Below are 24129 nucleotides of genomic sequence, written 5' to 3' on the forward strand. Positions count from 1 at the left end.
AACTACCTCACAGAGTTTTTGTGAGGCTAAAAAGAGATAATAATTATAAAACACTCAGCAGAGGGCCTGCTACATGATAAGTGTTCCATAAATATTAATTATTTTTGCAGATGAGGAAACTGAGGCAGATGAGGCTAAATGACTTGCCAGGTCTGAAGCTCGATTTGAACTCAAGTATTCCAGATTCCAGGTCTAGTGTTATAGCCAATCCACCACCTCACTGCCAAGGTTTTATTTTAAAATTATTTTAGAATAAATTTTTAATAATATTTTAGGGATAAAAATTAGAAGGCATGTCTCTTGGGGGTCATAGTCTGTCCAGGACAGGATCTTATGCTTTCCATGCAGTATGATGGAGAAAAACATTGAACTTGAATTCATAAGGCCTGGCACCTAATCGTCACATTGCTGCTCACTAGCTGTGTGCCTTTCGGTCAATCTTCCCAGCCCTTGATTTCCTGAGCTGTGAAATGGATTTATTAATACCCGTACTATTATATCAGAGATGTGTCATGGGGATCAAGTGACACAATATATCTGATGGTCCCCGTGTGCCTTTGAAATCATAAAGTGTCATCTCAATGAGAGGTCATCATTCTACTGCTCAGTCTTGAACATTGAGAGTTAATGCCCAGGATGAGCAGACAACTCTTCAAAGCGTCAGCCGGGTTTATTCAAACAAGCTATTGATATTGGGAAAAAATGAGAAATAGATAGAAGTCTACATGTATCTCAAGGCCATCCATTTTTTTTTCCTTTATCCATTTCAAATTTTTCAGCATCAATACCGTTTTTGAATAGATAAAGTTGAAAATGCTATGATTACTTTGCGTGTCCTCTTCTCATCTTCTCCATCTTATCTTGTGTTGTGATTTGTGACCTTTTTGCTCCTAACAATCCGTGGTCTGAATACACAGATGACTGATTCAGAAATGGCTTCCACATTGGTAACCCATTAGTTCCTGTCTGTTAGTACATTGTCAATTTAATTTTTTTTTGTTCCCCTTTTCCCATCATGCCTAGTGCCTCCATTTGAAGAAAGTGACCATCACATATAGTCAGGATGCTTCTGAATAGTTATTTTGCAACACATTATTTCCACCTTCACAAGACAATAGACATACCCCAGAAGAGATTGCTATATCTATGACCCTATGACTTGTGGGCAACAAATGAGAAAACTGAGAACATTAGAGAAGACAATAAAGTCACATAGACCTTCAGTGGTAATACAGGGATTCAAACTCAGACTCTCTGAATTCAAATCCAGAATTCTTTCTACTATACCACACTTCACTAAAATTGAACTAAAGATCATCTACTCCAACCACTTCATTTTACAGGTGAGGAAACTGAGACCCAGAAAGGTCAAGTCATATTGCTTGCTATTACTAGATGTAGAATTAGAACTCAGGGGAGCAACTAGGTGGTACAGTGGATAAAGCACCAGCCCTGGATTCGGGGGGACCTGAGTTCAAATCTGGTCTCAGACACTTGACACTTACCTTGGGCAAATCACTTAACCCTCATTAGAACTTGGGCCTAAATTAAGAGAGCATGGAATAGTTTATCTGTCAGATTTATGGACAGGGGAAGAATTTTGGACCAAAGAAGATATAGAGAGCATTACAAAATATAAAACAGATAATTTTGATTATATAAAATGAAAAGGTTTTTGCATAAACAAAACTAGTGCGACCAAAATTATAACAAAAGCAGAAAACTGAGAAAGAATTTTTGTATAACAAGTATCTCTGATAGAACATTGTGCCTAGTGACAGCAATATTGTTTGAAGAACTGTGAATGACTTAACTATTCTTAGCAATACAATGATCCAAGACAATTTCAAAGGACTAATGATAAAGCATACTATCCACCTCCAAAGAAAGAACTGATTTTGATTGACCACAGACTGAAGCATGCTATTTTTCACCTTCTTTCATTTTTTTCTTCAAGTTTTCTTATAAAAATGACTAATGTGAAAAAAATTACTAATGTGGTAATGTTTTACATAATTGCACATATATAGCCTATATCTTATTGCTTACTGCCTTGGGTGGTGGGGGGAGGGAAGGAAGAAAGAAGGGATAGAATTTGGAACTCAAAACTTCAAATAAAAAGGTTTATTATTATTTGAAAATCAAGTATCTCTGAAAAAGGCCTCATTTTTTCAAATATATAGAGAACTGAGTCAAATTTGTAAAAGTGCAAGTCATTCCTCAATTGAAAAATGATCAAAGGATATCAACAGGCAGTTTTCAGACAAAGAAATACTATTGATCAGAGAAATGCAAATTAAAACAACTCTGAGGTACCACCTCACACCTATCAGAGTGGCTAATATCACAAAAAAGGAAAATGTTGAATGTTGGAGGGGATGTGGGAAAACTGGGACACTAATGCCTTTTTGGTGGAGTTGTGAATTGATCCAACCATTCTGGAAAGCAATTTGGAATTATGCCCCAAGGACTATAAAATTGTACATACCCTTTGATCCAGCAGTACTACTGCTAGGTTTATATCCCAAAGACATAAAAAAATAAACAAGGAGCGGGCAGCTAGGGGGTGAAGTGGATAAAGCACTAGCCCTGAATTCAGGAGGACCTGAATTCAAATCCGGCCTCAGACACTTGACACTTACTAGCTGTGTGACCCTGGGCAAGTCACTTAACCCTCATTGCCCTGCAAAGAAAAAAAAATAGACAAGGTCTGATTTGTACAAAAATTATTTATAGCAGCTCTTTTTGTGGTGGCTAAAAATTGGAAATTAATGGAATGCCCATCAATTGGGGAATGGCTAAACAAGCCATATTATAACACATATGATATAATATATAATAATATGGAATAGTATTGTACTATAAGAAATGAGAAGCAGGATGATTTCAGAAAAACTTGGAAAGACTTATATGAACTGATGTATAGTGAAGTGAACAGAACCAGAAAAACATTGTACACAGTAAAAGTAATATTCTTTGATTAAGAACTGTGAATGATGTAGCTATTCTCAGCAATGTAATTATCCAAGACAATCCCAAAGGACTAATAATGAAGCACATTATCCACCTACAGAGAAAGAACTAATACTGACTAAACACAAACTGAAACATGCTATTTTCACTTTCTTCCATAATTGCACATGTATACCCTATATCTGATTGTTTGCTGCCTTAGAGAAAGGGGAGAGGAGGGAGGGGTTGAATTTTTCATTCAAAATTTTAAATAAAAGTATTTTGGAAAAAAACTCAGGTTTCTTGAATCCCAGTCTTAACCTTGTTCAAAAGGTTCCCCATTTCAGAAATGATAGGATTCAAATTAACGAGGCATGGCAATTCTTCATATTAATTATAAATTAATCTTACTTCTAAGACTTTAGGGTGACTTATTGGGAAAATGTTTTCCAGAAAGGTATCTGTACTATCTCTACAGTTTTCTATGTTTACTGGCTATTCCTGTGTGTCTGGAATGCTCTCCCTCCTTATCTCCACTGTCTGCCTTCTCTGGCACCATTCAAGATTCAGCTCAAATCCCCCAAATTCCTTTTCTTCCATCTCCCAACTGCTAGTACCTTCTTTCTTGTGTGTGTGTCTGTGCTTTGTTTTGTTTGTTTGTTTGTTTTTGTGGGGCAATGGAGGTTAAGTGACTTGCCCAGGGCCACACAGCCAGTAAGTGTCAAGTGTCTGAGGCCGGACCTGAACTCAGGTACTCCTGAATCCAGGGCCAGAGCCCTATCCATGGCACCACCCAGCCTCCCTAGTACCTTCTTTCTGAGATTACCTCCTATTTACTACACACACACACACACACACACACATGTGTATATATGTGCACATATATGTATACATACATATATGTGCATTTATATATACACATATGTATATAATCTCCTGAATAAACCTTATATTTATGTAGTTGTTTTTATGTTATATTCCCCATTAGAATGAGATAATGAATTTTATTATAATAATATAATAATGTCTTATTCTTTTGCATTAGTAAATGCAAATGCAGGGGAAATCAGTCAAGGAGTATAGGAATATAAGAACTACGTTTTTTGCATTTCTTTATACTCCATAATTTAGCACAATGCTTGGCACATGTTGTTGTTCAGTCATTTTTCAGTTGTGGGCAACTCTTTGCAACCCCATTTGGTGTTTTCTTGGCAAAGAAACTGGAATGATTTTCCAATTCCTTGTCTAGTTCATTTTATAGATGAGGAAACTGAGGCAAACAGGGTAAGTGATGTGCCCAGGGTCACAGAGGTAGTAAGTGTCTGAGGCTAGATTTGAACTCATGAAGAGGAGTCTTCCTGATTCCAAGCCCAGTGCTCTAGACACTGTGCCAACTAGCTGTCCTGGGTTGACACATAATAAGCACTTAATAAATGCTTATTGACTGACTGACTGCTAGAACTTGAGACCACGAGCAACAGATTGGTTCATAAGTGGTCATAAGATGAGGAGGGTCATTCATACAAAGGTCAGAGGCTCAGAAGACCAGACTAGGGCTTGTTTGCCTAACAGAGAGTAGATGCCCATTCAATAACTCTGGAGTCAATTCCTTTTGCAGAAGTTAAGAAGTCAGCCAAAAATCCGGAGAAGGCAAGCCTTATTGGTCAGTAGCAAATGCTTCGAAAGGATGCCATACCAAGCAGCTTCCAACACAGTCCAGAGAATGCACTGGACAAGCCAGGATGGGCTTGCTTGCTCCTCCGTGGCCCCTCTTTCTATGATGCTCTTTGCCAGAGACTACTCCGTGCCAAGAGACAGACTCAAAAAGCCAGGGTTCATTTAACACCTGCTGAAACAAGACCTCCTGTTTATCTGTGACCAGCATAGCAAGCTCTGTGCATCATACATTGGCACACTGAGAAGTCAGCCATGAGAACCAGACACCGTGTCTAAAATTCATTCAAAATTGCAAAATTTACTCACAAAGGAAGGAACTAAGTAGCGTTTTCCTATCCTTTCATGTGAATGTCATCATACAGGCTCAGTCAATGGAGGTGAAGGAAATGCCTGTGTTGGGAGTGGATAGTAAATATTGGTTCAAGTTCCTTGGGTTAGCTGTAACATACAGAGAGAGATGAAGAGACAGACACAGAGATAGACCGAGATAGACACAGACAAACAGACACATAGACAGACACATAGACAAACAGATCCACAAAGACATTTATGCACAGACAGAAACTCAGACACATAGAGAAACAGATAGACAAACAACCACAGATAGACAAGCAGACACACAGAAATAGAGAGAATAACTATGCTCCCATGTACAGCATATATATCTACATATACATACATGCATTCACACTTACATATTTGTGTAGAGCTCTCCATATATAAAGGAAGTAGAAGCTCATATCTTTATAAAAATGTCTTGAACGAAGAGAAAGAATAACAACATTTAAGAAAACCTTAGGATGGCTTAATCAATTAAATATCATTTATTAAGTACTTATAATGGGTCAGATACTGTAGTAAGTACTGGGGAGAAAAATAGAAGCAAAAGCAATCTCTTGTCCCCAAAGAGCTTACATTCTAATGATAGGAACAATATACAAACCAATATATACAAAACAAGCTATATATGATAAAGCAAGCTATAGATAAATAAGAAATAATAGAGGGAAAGCACTAGAAGAATTAAGGGGACTTGGGAAATACTTTCAGCAGAAGATGGGGTTTTAGTTGGAATTTAAAGGAATCTAGGAAAATCAGTAGGCAGTGTTGAGAAGGGAAAATATTCCGGGAATGAGGGGCCAAGAAGAAAGAAAATGAGAAAATGCCTGGAGCAGAGCAGATCCCACCTGTAATATGCTCACATATGTAAAGGGAAGTGCATGTATGTGTGTATGTATGTACATATGTAGTTAACAACAACAATAATAATTTTCTTAGATATAACTGTATCCATAGAATGGTACATACTTGTAAATGAGAACAAGGGTTTGGTGTTGAGATCCTTCCGGCTCATTGATCAGTGACAACAAAGTCCAATGGCCTCAGTGGTAGTCAATAGCAGTGATATCACTCCAGGGTTTTTTCTTTATATGGTTTGTGTTTGATTCAAGAGGTTATTTTACTCAGTCTAGGGCAGGGATTCTTAATGTTTTCTGTGTCTTAGAACCCTTTGGCTATCTGGTGACTCTTCAGGGCAGTGTTTTTAAATGCATACATAGGAATGCAATACATATCAGGTTAGGAGGCAGCTAGGTGGCACAGTAGATAAAATACTGGCCCTGGATTCAGGAGGACCTGAGTTCGAATTCGTCCTCAGACACATGACCACATGACACTGACTAGCTGTGTAAATCCTTGGGCAAGTCACTTAACCTTCATTGCCCCACAAAAAAAAAAAAAAAACTTAAATGAATGAATGCTATCAGTTATATTGAAATAAAGATATAACTTTTTCCCATCCAAGACATCTCCCACCTTGGGCATCTGTGAACCTCAGGTTAACAACCCCCTGGTCTAGGAGATAATGATGATACATACACTCTTACTCTCCAGTGGAAATTCAAGATCTCCTTCCCTTTCTTCCGCAGTTCCTGTTGAAGGATAGCAATGTCTCCCACCTCCTTAAGGCTAAAACCTCATTTCTCCCAGTCCCACCCTAGCCACAGTCATTAATCATGTCAATCAAAGGAAATGGCCACAACTTTTTAATCAAGCAGATGAAATAGTATAAGGGTTAAAAGATCACAGTTAAGGAGCAAGCGTTTAATACCTCTGGCTGCTTTTGATGAGCAGGCAAAGAGAGACAAATTATCTCCCCTTCCACATTTTCTGGACGCAAGGGAAATATAAAAAAAATCATCCATCAATTGGTCAAACTGTGGATAACTTTGAGCTGAGCTTTCTTCACTGGGTGAAAGGGTAAGAAAAGGGCTCATGTGACACACCTATCAGCTCCTAGAAGTCTCTCTAGCTGGGTCCTTTAGCATTCTGCTCACCATCCTCCACAACAGTGACTCTTACAGAGTCCAGGGTTGGGTGGGGAGAGAGGGGTGGGATAGAATAAGGATTCCTAGGGACAAGAAGCATCACTCTGACCCCTCAGTCTTCCCTCACGCTTCCATTGCTCAACCAAGTTGGATTCTCTACATCTTCATTCTTCCCACTATCCTCAACACCAAGGTCAACGTCAGGATTCCTGTGAACTCTGGATAAAAGTCTACTTGGTTACCATAGTTATTTCCAGCATCCTGAGTCACCTTGGTAATGCTTACCTCTAACAGCACCTGGACTATATAGATAAGGAATTTCCTTCAAATTCCAGGGAAAGAAACTATAGGAATCTCAGATAAATCAACAGGTTTTATTGATTCTTTTGTTTTTATGTTTAAGTCTCTTCCCAATAAATCCCCAACGTATCAAGAAAATACCTAATAACAAGGGGAAACGGTTAAATGAAATCAAATAACATAGCCAGTGTATTCAGATTTCTGTTCCTGTAGTCTCCACTTCTTTAGTGAAGTGGTTCCCCTCATCATCATGTATCCTATCACAATAATGATGAAAAGGATGATGCTGATGATAATTATGAAGATAACATCCATTTACATGGTGCTTTGAGGTTGTCAAAGCACTTTATAAATATGATCATATTTTACCCACTGAACCCAAAAATTCAACCAAAATTTGTCAAGCACTTGTAAAGTGCTAGAAGACAAAACATTTAGAAAAATCATGGTTTCTTCCCTCATGGAACTTATATAGTCTATTGATGAAACCTTAAAAAGAAGGAGGAATATAAAATCATGTACATGTAGTCCTCAACTTAAAGGTATCCCAAAAGTTCTTTTGTAAGTTGCTTTTCTTAGATTTCTTTTTAGAACTGGAAACATTCTCTGTAGGAGCAATGAAAGCTTATTAAACTCTAATGAAGGTAAATGAAGTAGTAATTATGTTGAACCCCTCTCCATTTCTTCCTACACACACACACACACACACACACACACACACACACACACGTCATGAGAATGCAGCAATAGAGGAGGAAGAGGAGATAAGGAGGAGGAAGAAGAGGCAAGGAGGAGGAAGAGTATCAGAAGGAAGAGGAAAGGAGAAAAGATGAGGAGGAAAAGTGTCCTCCCCCTATCCTGGACAAAGGGTTAGCATTTGTCAAAAATATGAAATAAACAAAGTTTGTATTTTGGCATCCCCCTACCTTCATTGAGAGAAACAGAGAGAATCAGAGAAAGAAAGACAGGTAGAGACAGAGAGGCATAGAGAAAGACAGGTAGAAATGTGGATGGGGGGGGAGATAAAGAAAGAAGCAAAGAGACAGAGAGGGAGAGGGAGAGAGAGAAAAGAGAAGAGAAGAGAAGAGAAGAGAAGAGAAGAGAAGAGAAGAGAAGAGAAGAGAAGAGAAGAGAAGAGAAGAGAAGAGAAGAGAAGAGAAGAGAAGAGAAGAGAAGAGAAGAAATGCAGCTTTCAAGCCTCTCTACATTTTTAACTATGACACTGTTCCATAGATTTCCCTTCTTACTCTTCCAAATGTTCCATGCTCTAAAGTTATCATCCATTCCCATTCCTCAGGGCAGAGTTCTTCAGCAATGTATTTGGGAGAAAGTTATCTGATCTAACTAGTTCACAATATTGTGTGAATAACAGGTAGTCTACCTTGGGGGTATATGTTTGATCCAAATGAATCTCTAATGGGTAGAATTTCAGATATAGGAGCAACATGTTGCGAAAACAAAAGCAGACAGAGAGAGTGAAAGGTATTTCTGTACAAAGAGATTATCATGCAGTAAGATCAGGCAAATCCTGCCCAGGATCATGGTGTCTCATGTCAGCTTTCTACATTGTTCCTAATTTCATGGCCTCTTCATTTCTTCAACTTTTATAAGCACAATCTTTGCACAACAAAATAAAACATAAAACACCAATAACAAAATACCTCTGCTTTTTAAAATAATGGTACCCATAAAATAGAGGATCTTAACCTAATATCCATGAACTTACTTTTTAAAATATTTTGATAGCTCTAATCAGTTTCCTATGAAACCCTATGTAGTTTTTTAGGCATTTAGACATATTATTCTGAGAAGTGGCCCATTGCCAAAGGGATCCATAACACAGAAAAAAGTTAAAGATTCCTATCATAAAAATAGGGACTTGTCTACTGAAAGAAGGACAATTGGATCAGAGAAGTACTGACTGCTGGTTCTCTAAATCTATTGTATGTTTACATGTCAAGAGCTTGCTTTAAGTCATTAGCTGTCACAGCCTTCTGTGTCATCTTCCGTTATTAAAACAAAAAATTTAGAATCATGGAATCATGAATTGAGCTACCAGATCAAAAATAGCAGCAGTTAATATCAAAAAGCTTGTGAGATGATAGGCACACTAATATTTTGTTGGTAGAACTGTGAATTGGTTCAATCACTTTGGAAAGCAATTTGGAATTATGGTAATAAAATGAGTATAATGTCCATAACTTTTTGACCCATGAATTCCATTATTGGATTTATACCCCAAGGAAGCCATTAATAAGAAGGAAGTCCATAGATAGATGATAGATAGATAGATAGATAGATGTAGAGATAGAGATAGAGATAGAATATAGATATAGATAGATATAGATATGGACATAGATATAGATATAGATATATAGATATGTGTATACCCATATACATACACATATATTGCACATACACATACACATACATATACATACATAATTTTTTATCATAGCAAATAATTGGGAAAAGAGTCAATGCCCAAGAAAAGCATGGAAAGATCTGTATGAACTGGTTCAAAGTGAAGTAATCAGAGCCAAGAAAACAATGAATCAAACAATGTAAATGTAATGAACAAACACACATACACAATTAAAAGTGAATGTAGCAAAATTTTAAAGAGTAAGCATGACTCAAAAGATGAGATATTAGAGGACCCTCCCAACACACCCCTTTGCAGAGGTGGGAGATCCACAGATATAATAAATTGTATATGTTTTCTGACTTTTTTAATGTATCGATCAGTTGTACTGATTCTTTCATCTTTTTCTTTTCTCTTGTCTTTAAAAAAATATTATTTGTTACATGTGATGGCTCTCTGGGAGGGAGAGGAGGAGGGATATTAGGGGAAAGCATGATGATATAAAAAGACATCAATAAAAAGTTATTTTTTTTTAAAGTTACTTGATCTTAGGGTTGGAAGAGGCCTGAGAGGCCAATTAGTTCAATCCATAATATGAGAAGAATACCCTTTACAATATCCCTGACTAGTAGTCATTGGATTATCCCTTGAAGATTTCTAGTGCTGGAGAACTCATTATCCCCTGAGGCAGGCCACACCACACTGAGCTATAATTGTGAAGTTATTCCTGAGACTGAGCTTAAATCTCTCTCTCTGCAAATGCCTGGTTCTGTCTCCTGAGCCCACCAAAACAAGCCTAATGGTATGTCACATAACGTGGAAATACTTACCATGTCATCCTAAGTTTTCTTTGCTCCAAACTCACCATCTTTAATTCATCAGCCAATCTTCATAGAGCACTATCTCCAGGCCCCTCACTCTCCCAGTCACCCTCTTTTGGAAGGACTCTAGTTTATTTCCTAAAATATGGCACCCAAAGGAAACCAGGACAGAGTATAGCAGCACTATCTTTAGGTGGGCAAAAGACTAGATCTAGGTCAGGTGGCTTGGTGAAGGAGCATTAGAGAGAAGAAACACCAATATGGGCCCAAATAATTACTCAACCAGAATCTTTATGCTATAACACTGCAAGACAGAAATGTTGTTGTTGTTGTTGTTTAGTTATTTCTCAGTCATGTCTGACTCTTCATGACCCCATTTGGGACAAAGATACTGAAGTGGTTTACCATTTCCTTCTCCAGCTCATTTGAGAGATGAGGAAACTGAGGCAAACAGGGTTAAGTGATTTGTACCAGGTCACACAGCTAGTAAGAGTCAGATTTGAACTCAGGAAGATAAGTCTTCTTTACTCCAACCACAGCACTCTACCCACTGTGCCAATCAGCTGTCCAAGACAGAAAATAGTTCATCTCAAGGTAAGGCAATTTTAGGGTAAGGAAACTTACCTCCAGGTGGCCAGAACTGGGTAGTATTTAATTTAACACTGAAAAGGGAAAGATGCTTGACAGGGTCATAGATGGGGGTCAACGTTGGCACTTTTCTACTCCCCTTATGCCCAGAGACCTAGCATGAAGACACTCTCTGCCAACACTGCCTACAATTCCTCCATGATTTCAGCAGACTGTTATTGAATTATTGGAGAGAGGGGAGTCTATTAGCTCAGTCTCAGACAGCTAGGTGGCACAATGGATAGAGCGCTGAGCCTGGAGTCAGGAAGACCTGAGTTCAAAACTGGTCTTAGACACTTATTAACTGCATGACCCTGGGCAAGTCACTTAACCCTCTTTCCCTCAGTTTCTTCATCTGTCAGATGAGCTGGAGAAGGAAAAGGCAAACTACTCTAGTATTTTTGCCAAGAGAACCCCACCCAAATGGGGTCACAAAGGGTTGAACACAACTGAAACAACTGAATAACAACAAAAAGCTCATCCTAGTGAGAACTCCTCTCTAAACAAACTTCTTTCTTATGGAACATAAAATGCATAAACTAACATTTATATTAAGCTTTGAGTTTTGCATATTTTACATTTACCATTTTACATGTGCTATATCATTTGATACTTATAACAGTCCTGTAAGATAGGCAACAAATCCAAATATTTTACAGAAGAGGGACTTGCTCAGCCACACAGCTAGCAAATGCCAAACCTGAGATCAAAACCTAGTTTTCAGCTGATTCTGAATTCAATGTTCTTTCCAGTACACCTCAGTGTTCTTGGTTGTGAAACTCCCTATTTTTCCTTTAAATTTCAATTATCATGAAATATATTTTATTATTAAAAATCCTATTTAATCCCCATTAGACTATAAGCTCCATGAGGGCAGAGATTTTTTTTTTCTTTTCCAATTTTTACTGATATCTTCTGATTTTGCATCAGCCCAATTTCAAGTTATAGAACTCCTCTCTCCCCTCCCTAAAACAAAACAAAACAAAGCAAAACAACGAACATGCTTTGTAGCAATGGAGAAAAGGTGGCAGGGAGTAAGACAACAAAACTAACCAATGCATCAACCAAGTAACAATATACAGAAGAGGAGGAGGACTCTTCCACTTCTTCTAAGTGATGTGAGGTGGAAGAATCTTCTACCTCTACCAAGCAAAGAAGAAAATGTATTTCTTCCTCTCTTCTTTAGTAACAAGTTCAATCATAATTACAGTGTTCACTTTCCATATTTCTGTCCTTTACTTTAGATTATTGAAATTGTGTGTATCATTTTCCTGGCTCTGCTTACTTCACAGGATTAGGACTGAGAGGGACCTTAGAAGCCATCAAGTTTACTCTCTTCATTTTACAGAGAGAAAACTAAAACCAAGAGGTTAAGTGATTTGCAGATTCTCACAGAAAATATTTGAGATGAGATTTTAACTCAGGTCTTCCTGACGTCAAGCCCAGTGCTCTAGCACTTTGTATCTGTCTACATAAATCTTTCTATATGTCTCTGTATTCCTGATGTTATCATTTGTTAAGATGTAACATTGATTGGCAATTTAGGGGATGCCCATCAATTGAGGAATAGCTGAACACATTGTTGTATATGGAATACTATCATGCTATTAGAAATGATGAGAAGAATGCTTTCAGAAAAACCTAAAAAGACTTAAATGAATTGATGCAAAGTGAAGTGATCAGAACCAGTGGAACATTGTACAAAGTAGCAGCAATAGTGTATGATGATCAACTGTGAATGACAGCTCTTCTCAGCAGTACAATGATCAAAGACAATCCCAAAGGACTTATGATGAGAAATGCTATCCATCTCCAGAGAAAGAACTGATGGAATCTGAATGCAGATTGAAGCATACTTTTAAAACTTTATTTTTCTTATTTTTGTCTGTTTTCTGTTGCAATGTGGCTAATATGAAAATATGTTTTGCTGGGGGCAGCTAGGTGGCACAGTGGATAAAGCACTGGTCTTGATTTCAGGAGTACCTGAGTTCAAATGCAGCCTCAGACACTTAACACTAGCTGTGTGACCCTGGGAAAGTCACTTAACCCTCATTGCCCCACAAAAAAAAGAAAATATGTTTTGCATAACTGAACATGTAGCATGTAGCATGATAGCAGATTGTTTGCCTTCTCAAGGAGGAGGGAGGATAGAGATGGAGAGAATTTGAAACTCAAAAAAAATTTTAATTTTAAATTTTAATTGTAAAATTGTTTTTACTTGTAATTGGAAAAAATATTTTAAAATATGTAGTAATATTCAATTGTTCCCGTGAACCACAATTTCTTTCACCATTCCCCAGTTGATGGATATCTACTTTGTTTCATGATCTTTGCTAACAAAAGAAGAAAAAACTTGCTATTGTAGACATTGAATAAATATGTATTGCATTTAATCAACAAATAAATGAGTGAAAGGTCCTTTAAGAACAATCTGTCACAAATCCTATAATAGAAGTCTTTCTAAGCCATCCACCTGAACATCCTGATTTGGGACCTAGGTTTTCTTCATCCATGTGGTCTTTCCCATGTGAATGGTCAAGCCAAACTCTTTTAAGTAAATTGAGATCTTTTTTAGGAGATTCTTCAATGTCCTAGGGCTTAGTGCAATTAGAATATCGTATGCTAAAAAAAGCATCTAAAGAATTTCATCATTCATTAGGAATCTCACTTGGATTCTCTGTTGGGTCTCCTCCATCCATGGTGAGCTCCTTTGGGGAGCATATATCTCCTTCTTTTATGCTCATCTGAGGTTTATGAACAGTAACTGGTCATTGAAAAGGATTATTTCTGATGTTATAACATTGAAGGAGTAGTAAATTATTTTATGTAAGGAAGACACTTTACTGGAAAAGTGTTTTTAAGGAGGGGTTTTACTCTACTGAACCAAATGTCATTTTATTTTTAGTTCTAAAAAAACCCCTCAAATCTCCAGATGAATCAATTCCTTTGATGATTAAACTTAGAAATTACCTTGGATATCATTTAATCTAACCTTGTTATTTTACAATTTAGAGAACTTATTTACAAAGGAGAGATTTATCTAAGGCTATATATAATTAGTTCATAGTAAAGCTAGGTGGCACCACTCATGAATAGAGTTCCTGGACCTGGAGTCAGTGTTCAATCCAACCTCAGACATTTATTAGCTATGTGACTCTAAGCATCAGTTTTGTTATTTGTAAAATGGGGATAATAGCACCTTCCTCCCAGGGTTATGGTAAGGATCAAATGAAATATTTGTAAAGCACTTAGCACAGTGCTGACATATGGTAAGTTCTATATAAATGTTAGTTATTATATTATTGTTATTAGCTAGAATCTAGGATTCTAGGTTCTTAATCAAATGCTTTTTCATTGATACCTCTATGCACCAAACAATGGGGCAGCTAGGTGGTGCAGTGGATAGAATGCCAGACCTAGAGTCAAGAAGACAAGAGTTCCAATTTGGCCTCAAACACTTACTAGCTATATGACTCTGGGCAAGTCACTTAACCCTATTTGTCTGTTTCTTTATCTGAAAAATGAATTAAAGAAGGAAATGGCAAACCACTCCAAAATCTTTGCCAAGAAAATCACAAAAGGGGTCATGAAGAATCAGACATGACTAAAAATGATTAAACAATAAAATCAAACAATATTTGTTCTGCTCTCTTAATTCAAGCCATCCTTGACTACAAGTTATCTTAGAGTGGAACAAAATACATCATGTATTATGTCATATGCTATGTTTGTTATATTATTTATATATTATTATGTCATCATGTTATGCTATATTATATCATGTTCTATTATGTCATTCATGTTGTCATGTATTGCATTATACCATATCATATTATATCATATCATTATTAATTGGGACAATTATATTTACATTTTATCCTCTCTGTTCCTTATTTCACATTGGGAACCCAGGTTATTTCAGATATTCATACCTAATGGACAATGCATATGCTAACTAAAGTCTTAGGGGTTGAAGTGGAGGATGAAAAAGGTCCTTAGATTTGGACTGACAAGGACTGGGTTCAGTCCTACAGAGAAGGGAGGGGTCAAGGTTTTCTACCTCTCTCTAGCTCATTATTCCTTGCCCCTCTCCTAGTTCCAGGGAAAATCTCTTAAACAAAACTTGGGTAAATCTTTTTTTCTTTTCTTTTCTTTTCTTTTCTTTTTTTTTTGGTGAGGCAATTGGGGTTAAGTGACTTGCCCAGGGTCACAGCTAGTAAGTGTCAAGTGTCTGAGGCTGGATTTGAACTCAGGTACTCCTGAATCCAGGGCCGGTGCTTTATCCACTGCGCCATCTACCTGCCCCAAAACTTGGGTAAATCTTAAACCTAGAATATGCCCCCAGAAATGCTGAAGTGTATCCCCTTCTAGAAAGGCACTCAAAGTACAAGGTAGAGATCATGTGTAGGAAAGCTATCTATTTCCTCTAGCACAAAAGAAATGCTTAAAATCAAAGGCTTTTGATTGCATGTTGACAAATACCTTTTTAAAAAATGAAACAATAATTTATCATTCCTATGATACCATCCCTGGAAAGATACCAGAGAGGCATGAGGACCTAATCAACGTATCTCACTTCCAACTCAGTTTGCACTGTCTGAATAGCAATCCAAGGTCCAACTTTTCTGACCATTCAGGGCAAGGCTCATCTCTTTTTTTTTTTTTTTTTTTTTTTTTGCAGGGCAATGAGGGTTAAGTGACTTGCCTGGTTAAGTGACAGCTAGTAAGTGTCAAGTGTCTGACGCCAGATTTGAACTCAGGTACTCCTGAATCTAGGGCTGGTACTTTATCCACTGCACCACCTAGACTCCCCCAAAGCTTTTTTTTTTTTTTTGGTGAGGCAATTGGGGTTGGGTGACTTGCCCAGGATCACACAGCTAGTAAGTGTCAAGTGTCTGAGGCCAGATTTAAACTCGGGTCCTCCTGAATCCAGGGCTGGTGCTCGATCCACTGTGCCATCTAGCTGCCCCCTTCATTTCCTTCTTTAAGAAGTATAGTTGGGGGGTGCAGCTATGTGGCACAGTGGATCGAGCACCAGCCCTGGATTCAGGAGGACCCGAGTCCAAATCTGGTCTCAGGCACTTGACACTTACTAGCTGTGTGACCCTGGGCAAGTCACTTAACCCTCATTGCCCCACAAAAAAAAGTGTAGTTGGAAGAAGTAGCACACACTGACAGTCAGCACTCAGAAACCCAGTTGAACCCATGAGGTAGCTGCCAGGCCTAGAAATATCCATTTCTGAGTTTCCATTTGGTCATCTGAGCTTAAGGGGGAAAAATATAAAGCAAAAGAGTCAGTAAGGGACACAGGCTTACCTAGATAAATAAATATTCTTGTTGTCATATGTATACAACTGCTGTAATTGCTGCTGAGGAGGAAAGAGAGAAACCCTACCCACCTTAGTAATCCAAGGGAGAACTGGCATTGATTGTGTCTGAACAAAGAGGCCACCTCAAAAGAGACTAGAAAACATCTCTGCTTCTTGGGGTCTACAGATTGGGTGACTCTTCATGGCCACCTACTCACTAATCCTTTTTGGCATAGACAAATCATCATGGGAACCAAGGGACCAACCAGAAGCTTGTGGTCATGCATTCAACCTCTAACAAGGGAGAAAGTGTGTATCCCTCCCCATGGAGCCAAAGCACTCATGTCCAGCTGCATGGGAAATGCATGAATTTACTTAAATTAACAATTAGTTATCCCTTACAAACAAAATTTAAACAGAACCTCGATTCATGAATTTTCTATTTGTCCTTCCCTGCTACAGACGATGAGGAGCAATCTTTATCAATGATGCACATATAACATTTGTATTGTATAAGTATAACCATAACTATTATAGGAAACCTAGAATCTCTCCCACTTGGTAGATTTTTCTCATTAATGAATCAAGCCTTCCATTTCAATTTAAGTCAAGGCCCAAGACCAAAGCCTCTCTTCTGGGCTAGGAGCAGTTGTAAAAAAAAAAAAAAAAAACAATCACAGTTCACAGATGGGAACTTCTAATACACTTTAAATATGATCATCCACCTAGAGATGCCACAATAATTTCACACAGAGGGCCAGCTATTCTCGGCAGTCTCTGTGATGACTGTTTTGGTTTAGGAGGATTGAGGCTGCTTATTAGGGAAGTCTTCTCTTTGGTAAGATAGAGTTGGCTTCTAATGGGAAGTAGAAGAGCTCCATGGCCCCATTGATGAAGCTTGATGAACTGATGCTTGTGCCAGAGAGAGGCAATTATGTGATCTAGTTATGAGTCAAGCTTCAGCTGATAAGGAGACTTGTTATTCCAGCCCCAAGGAATCCATTGACTAAAATTGTCCCAGGGAAAATTCAAATTTAGTTCTTCTCCTTGTGACATTGGTAGGGGGTCGGCAGGAAAGAAATTGTCAACCGTTGCATTTTATACCTTTTAAAACTAACTCCCCCCCCAAAAAAAAAATCAATGAAAAGTATGTAACATCTTTGAATTAGAAACCAGACTCACTGATTTTTTTGATGGATTTCCTGTTGCCCTTAATGATGATGTAACCATTTAACTTGAACCCCACAGTTAACTTGAAAGCACATTGGAACCATGAAGTTGGTTCAGTGGTAAATGATTGTTATAAAGCGAGTACTTACGAATGTCCCATGCTGTGTTAGATACACTTTGACTGTGTGTACAGCCCATAAACCAGCTGGGGTTTTTTCTCCCCAACACTGTAAAACCAACTGGATTGATTTTCCCCCTACTGAACTGATGAATTGCTTGGGCATGACTGAGCTGGCTTTGAACTTGAGGAGTAATCATCTCCCACCAACCTGTGATATGGGAGAGAGGCAATAATAAGATGCATTTGGGCATTGCCAGTGTACGAAGGATATCTGAAAAATGTGCTTTGTCACACTTTTGTGACCCAAAAGCTAAGTCTGATATGTAAATGACATTGAAATGCTCTTAAAATGGAAATGCATTTTGACTTCTCTTTTCTTAATAACATGCACATTTCTATACTAGGTTATATTCATACAGTGCTTCTCAGTTTACAAATAATTTTATGAATATTATTTCATTTGTTCCTCAAAATAATCCTGTAATGTAGGTAATAAAATACCATTCTCCTCACTTTAGAAATGAGGAAATTGAAGGTCAGAGATTTAGTGACTCATCTGAGGTCACGCAGCTACCAAAATGGCTGAACTAGGATTTCTTCTAAATTCACACGACAAAGAATATTATTCTTGCAGTTGGGATCCGGGTATAAATTCTGATTCTTCTATTTACTTCCTGTTCTATTTCAGACACATTCATCTCTCTGGATATAAGGATTCAAATCCAGGTCTTCTGAGCTAGAAAGCTTAAATTCTGCTATAAATGTAGTGCTGTACAAGGAGGCAGGTGATGGGTCCATTGCACTCTACCTTTGTGAATACCCCATATGGAATATGGAGTTCAGGTCTGGGCACCACTGTTAGGAAGGACATACTGATAAACTAGATAACTTCCAGAAAAGGGCAACCAAGAACATAAAAGGCCTTGAGATCATGACCTGTAAGTACTGACTGAAGGGACATGTAAGGACTGACTAGAGATGTTTAGCCTAGAGAAGAGATGACTTAAGGGAGGGATGCCATAAAAAGTATTAGAAGGAATGTCACATCTGCAAGGTTCGACCTCATCTGGAAAATGGGAAGGTTGAACTAGTTGATCGCTAAGGGCCCTTCTACAACTGAATTGATGAATCATGTTGGGGGTTGGGGATGGGATTCGTTTTGGTTTCAGAAGATAGAATTAGGAACAGTGGGTGGGATTAAGTAATGAAAACCATTTTAAGGATTCACAATGAGCCAAACTCTGTGCAATGGTAGTGTTGGTTTTTATTATTTTTATTATTTCTCTAGACCTAGAAAGTGGAGATAAAGGCAGCTGTCATGGACAGTAAAGCCTGGCTGTGGCTGCCTAGATATAGTGGTCCTTGTGAGGCATTCACCAATCTGTATAACAGGTCCCTAGGTTGAAGACTAAATATATTAGACTGTAAACTCCTTGAGGGCAAGGACTATCTTTTGCCTCTTTTTGTATTCCCAGTGCTTAGTATAGTAACTGATACATATCAGGGGCTTAATAAATGTATATTGATTAATTGATTGATTTGGTAAATTCTCCTGGATCTAGTCTTTGAAATGAGGATTCAGGTGCTGGGCAGCTGGTAAGAAGATGACCCCAGCATCAAAGGAGAAGCACCAGAAACAGATTTAGGCTTTCACATAACAGGGCATGGGGACTCCCTATCAAATAAAGCTATCAAAAAATGGGATGAGTCGCCCTCACTAAAAGTCTTCAAGTAAATATGGAATGAATGCTTAGGGATGTTGGAAAGGTGATTTTTTTTAGGATGGTCCAGGTGACTCCTGAGTTCACTTCTAATTGCAAAATTCTGCAAATTATGATGCTTTTCCCCCTAAACCACATTACTTTTTGTCTAGGTGACAGAAGGCTAATTGGACAAACTGCTCGCTAGGGTGCTGCTTACTTCTTTGAAGCGTCAATTTCACTTTAACCACCCTATATTGTATATTCCCTCCACTGGTGCAGATTTCAGCCCATCTACATCTTTTCATCTTGTGCAACTCTTACCTATACTATCCTCCATATCAGATCTGCCCCATTCACTGAAAGCCTTCCTCTGATTCTTTTTAATAATACATCAGCATTCAGAATGTCTACACATGTCCACTCTTACTTCAAGAATACATCTGCTTTTGACCAATTAAAGCTCCCATTTCTTTAAAATGAAGCTTAAGAAATAAATCTAAAGATTGGGATTTCAGATATGAAGTCAAGCAAATTAGGAAAACACTTTTAGTTGGGGGGACTTTATCCCTTTGAAGTCTTAAGATTTTTGAGCTGGAAAAGAACTTTAATTCCATCTATTCCATCCTCTTCATCTTACCTCTGAGAAAACTGAGATCAAGAGAGGTGTTATTAACTAGTTTCAGAGTCAGGAATATAACATGTCACTAATACTCCTTCCATTACACCACACTAAACTGTTCTCTGCTCTGGGACTGGGTTGGGAAATTGACTTTCCCTAACTGGTTAACATTTGTATAGTGCTTTAAGATTCTCAAAGTACATTTCAGATTTTATTTTAATTCATCCTCACAATAACCAGGGAGGTAGGTGTTACTTTTATCCTCATTTTGCATATTAGGAAACTGAGGCAAACAAAGGCTAAGTGACTTGCCCATGGTTACACAGCTAGTAAGTGTCTGAGGCTGGATTCAAACTCAGTTCTTCCTGGCTCCAGATCCAGTGCTCTGTTCACTATGGCGTCACCTAGCTGCAAATATAATAAGCATCAGAGGCAGGGCTTGTATCCCAGCCAGTTAAATCCACAGCAGATGCTCTTTGCACTGTATCCCAATGCCAGTTTCCTCATATGTAGGATGAGAGGGATGAACTCAGTGAACATTAACTTCTCTTCCAAGTTTAAATCCTATCGCTGGGTCTGAGGTGGGGGCAGAACTAGGAGTTTAGGTAATTTATTGCTGCTGTTCACTTGTTTCAGTTGTGTCCAACTCTCTGTGGCCCCAGTTGGGGTTTTCTTAGCAAAGATACTGGAGGGGTCTGCCATTCCTTCTCTAGATCATTTGACAGATGAGGAAACTCGGGCAAACAGGGTAAAGTGACTTGCTCAGGGTCACACAGCTAGGAAGTGTCTGGAACCAGATGTGGATTCAGGAAGATGAGTCTTCCTGACTCCAGGCTCGGCACTCTATCCACTGCATCACCTAACTGCCAAGCTAATATTCCTTGAGGTAAATTCTTGCTTTCCCACTCAGCTCCTTAGGGAAGCTATCTGAAACTGTACTAAACAGTATGCATGGAAGAAAGTGATTTCCCCACTGTGCCCTATCAGCCTAGAAGTGATTTGACCAGAGTATTGTCAGAATTGGAATGACACCCCCTGCTGGGAGAGATATTGCAGGGAAGCTCCACCATGAGGAGAAAGCATGTGACTTGGAAATCATGTGACTTTAGCTTCTGGAAGTTACCTGGCATCCGGAAGTTGCTGGTGTCTGGAAGTTGTCAGCGTCCAGAAGTTACATCTATAGAACCACCCACGGGACCTGTCAATCAGAGCTACCAACAAATTAGCTTGGAGCTATGTGTGTGTGTGTATGGCTCTGTTTCAAATTTCATGGGATTCTGGGAGAAGCCCCTGAGGAGGGGTCTTTTGGGTTCCTTACCTCGGCTTGGTGTGTCGGATGCTGGGGTCTATTAGATAGTTAGAGGAAGTTTGCCTTTTACCTCTCTCTCCCTCCTCACCAACTTCTGATGCACTTTAATAAATACTTAAAAGACTAAATTCTTGCTAAAGCTTCTAATTTAAGGTGACCACTCATTAGATTTTAGACATCATAGCTAGAATTTTAGGCCCCTTACAGTATCATGAAGGAGGGTGGAGGGTAGGTCAAGCTCTATGGGAGAATTAACACAATGTGGCCCAAGCCATTCTTCTCTGCCATGAGAGTACGTGTTGCAACATAAAACAGGCTCCCCTTGATTCTCAGATGCCTCCAAGGGATGGATAAAACTAGGCATTCACTTTTTTTATTCTTAAATGACTACTAAATATTTTCACCCACTTCAGTCCTTGGGAAGGGCACCCCAAGATGCAGAAAAGTTTGGCTAATGTGCATGAGGTGTAGTCACTCCAGCGATGTGAAGTAGAGATTTTCATCACTATACAAGAGATAAACTGAAAGGCTTCTCTTTGATGTGCCGATTATGAAATTTTGGCAAAGGGCTTTATCATCAATAACTAAGAAAGGCAGCCATCAGGAAGTACGCCTTCAGAAATCTCTCCTTTCATTATGTTCTTTCTCTATTTCATCCTATTCCTTATCCCTGAATATACTACTTGAAGCAGGTCTCAGGGACCATTAAACCCAATAAAATTTTAATATTGCATTTGTATTCAAAATGTGATTATATTCTCATTCAGAGACAGGCCTGGAATTCAGATCTGGATTCAAACACCACTTCTCTGACTCTTACTAGTTGTGTGACCCCAGCCCAAGCGCTTAATTTCTGTGTACTTCAGGGAACTCTATACACATACTATTTGCAAAGAATGTAAATGGGACTTTATAGAATAGCTCACAGTGGGTATGATGGGAGGCTCTGCCAGACCAGGTGTTGGGCATTCTAATGTCACCTCTTACTGAAAAAAATGAAGATAAAAGTAAACCAATACCACAAGGTGACTTGAAAACAAATAGAAAAATGTCAGGCAGTTTTAAGGTGGTGTGGTAGAAGGATTTTCCATCCTAGAAACTCCTTCTGGTAATGAAATCCTATGTATTGCCATCTGATCCTGCATCTCTATTTGTGAGATGAAAATTGAAAAAAAAAAATGTCAGTAACAGTATAGTGTACAACATAAATGACCCATAATCTTGCAACCAGAATATTTTCTCTTTTTTTTTTTTTGGTGGGGCAATTGGGGTTAAATGACTTGCCCAGGGTCACACAGCTAGTGTCTGAGGCTGGATTTGCATTTAGGTCCTCCTGAATCCAGGGCCAGTGCTCTATCCACGGCGCCACCTAGCTGACCCCAGAATATTTTCTCTTGAAACACAATGTATGATCCTGTGCAGGTAGTTTTGTTTCTCTGGGCCTCAATTTCTTCTCTAAAATAAGGAGGTTGGAAAAGATAAATTTCATAATTTCCTCCAGCTCTAACTCCATGATCTCAGAAAAATAAGCCCTGAATTTGGAGTCGAAAGATCTGAGGCCATTCCTCATTTTTGCAAACACTTTAACCAATAAAAACCTCAGTTTTTCTCACCCTTGAAATTGATCAATATCTATTTAAAAGTGTTGTAATCAGGGGGCAGTTAGGTGGTGCAGTGGATAAAGCACTGGCCTTGGATTCAGGAGGACCTGAGTTCAAATCCAGCCTCAGACACTTGACACTTACTAACTGTGTGACCCTGGGCAAGTCACTTAGCCCTCATTGCCCTGAAAAAAAAAGTATTGTAATCAGTGAGATCCTGGTAAATGTTTAACAACCAGGTCTTGGGGTGGGGGTGGGGGATGTACCCATTATACACTTTTGAATTTAATCTGCATTATTAACATTTCCTCTGTCACTTTCTCAAATCCAAATAATAAACAAAACAATAAATCAAGCCCTGGTCTATAGTTTTGCCCAATTTCAAAAGTATAAATACTCACATTGAAAACTAACAATTGATTTACCCAGTCCAAACTGGCTCCATTATTGCTGTTGTTTTGTTGCTTCTGACTTTCCATGACCCCATTTGGGGTTTTCTTGGAAAAGATTCTGAAGTGGTCTGCCATTTCCTTCTTCAGTTCATTTTGCAGATGAGGAAACTGAGGCAAACAGGGTTAAGTGACTTGCCCAGGGTCACATAACTAGGAAGTATCTGAGGCTGGGTTTGAATTCAGGAAAAAGAGTCTTTCTGACTCCAGACCACTGTGCTACCTAGATGCCAGATTCCATCATCCCCTGGAGATCACATGAAAAAGATAATATATTCACCTTGAAAGCTATAGAGAACTAAATAAACATAAGGAATTATTATTAGGAAAATATTTGGATTAACACCAAACAGGGAAGCATTGGAAGTAAGAGCAAGAGAAAGTGGGACCTCAAGGAAAGAAAGGGCGTGGATAGTAGCCATAATGTAGCCACAAAAGGGTGGCTCGTGGCGATTAATACAGAGGCATTTCACTTGGGACTTGTCCTAGAAAACCACATCAAATACCTCTGAGCGTGGGATGGTTCGAATCCATATTTTAGTGGGCCCAGGCAACACGTGAGCCTCTCAGCACTCCCTGGCACAAAAACAAAGCCAAGGGCAGATCAGAACAAACCTACTGTAATCTTGATCATTGTTAGAGGACACATACCATCCTCAAACCCTCAGAAAATATAAGAGCAAACCAAGGTGATAGAGTTTAATACAAATTAGTTATCAAAACATTTTCTTGTTCAAGATGGTTTAAATTGACTTCATGCCTTGGCTTTCTCACTAATT

Source organism: Dromiciops gliroides, chromosome 1 (assembly GCF_019393635.1).
Source record: "Dromiciops gliroides isolate mDroGli1 chromosome 1, mDroGli1.pri, whole genome shotgun sequence".
In the NCBI taxonomy this organism is placed as follows: domain Eukaryota; kingdom Metazoa; phylum Chordata; class Mammalia; order Microbiotheria; family Microbiotheriidae; genus Dromiciops; species Dromiciops gliroides.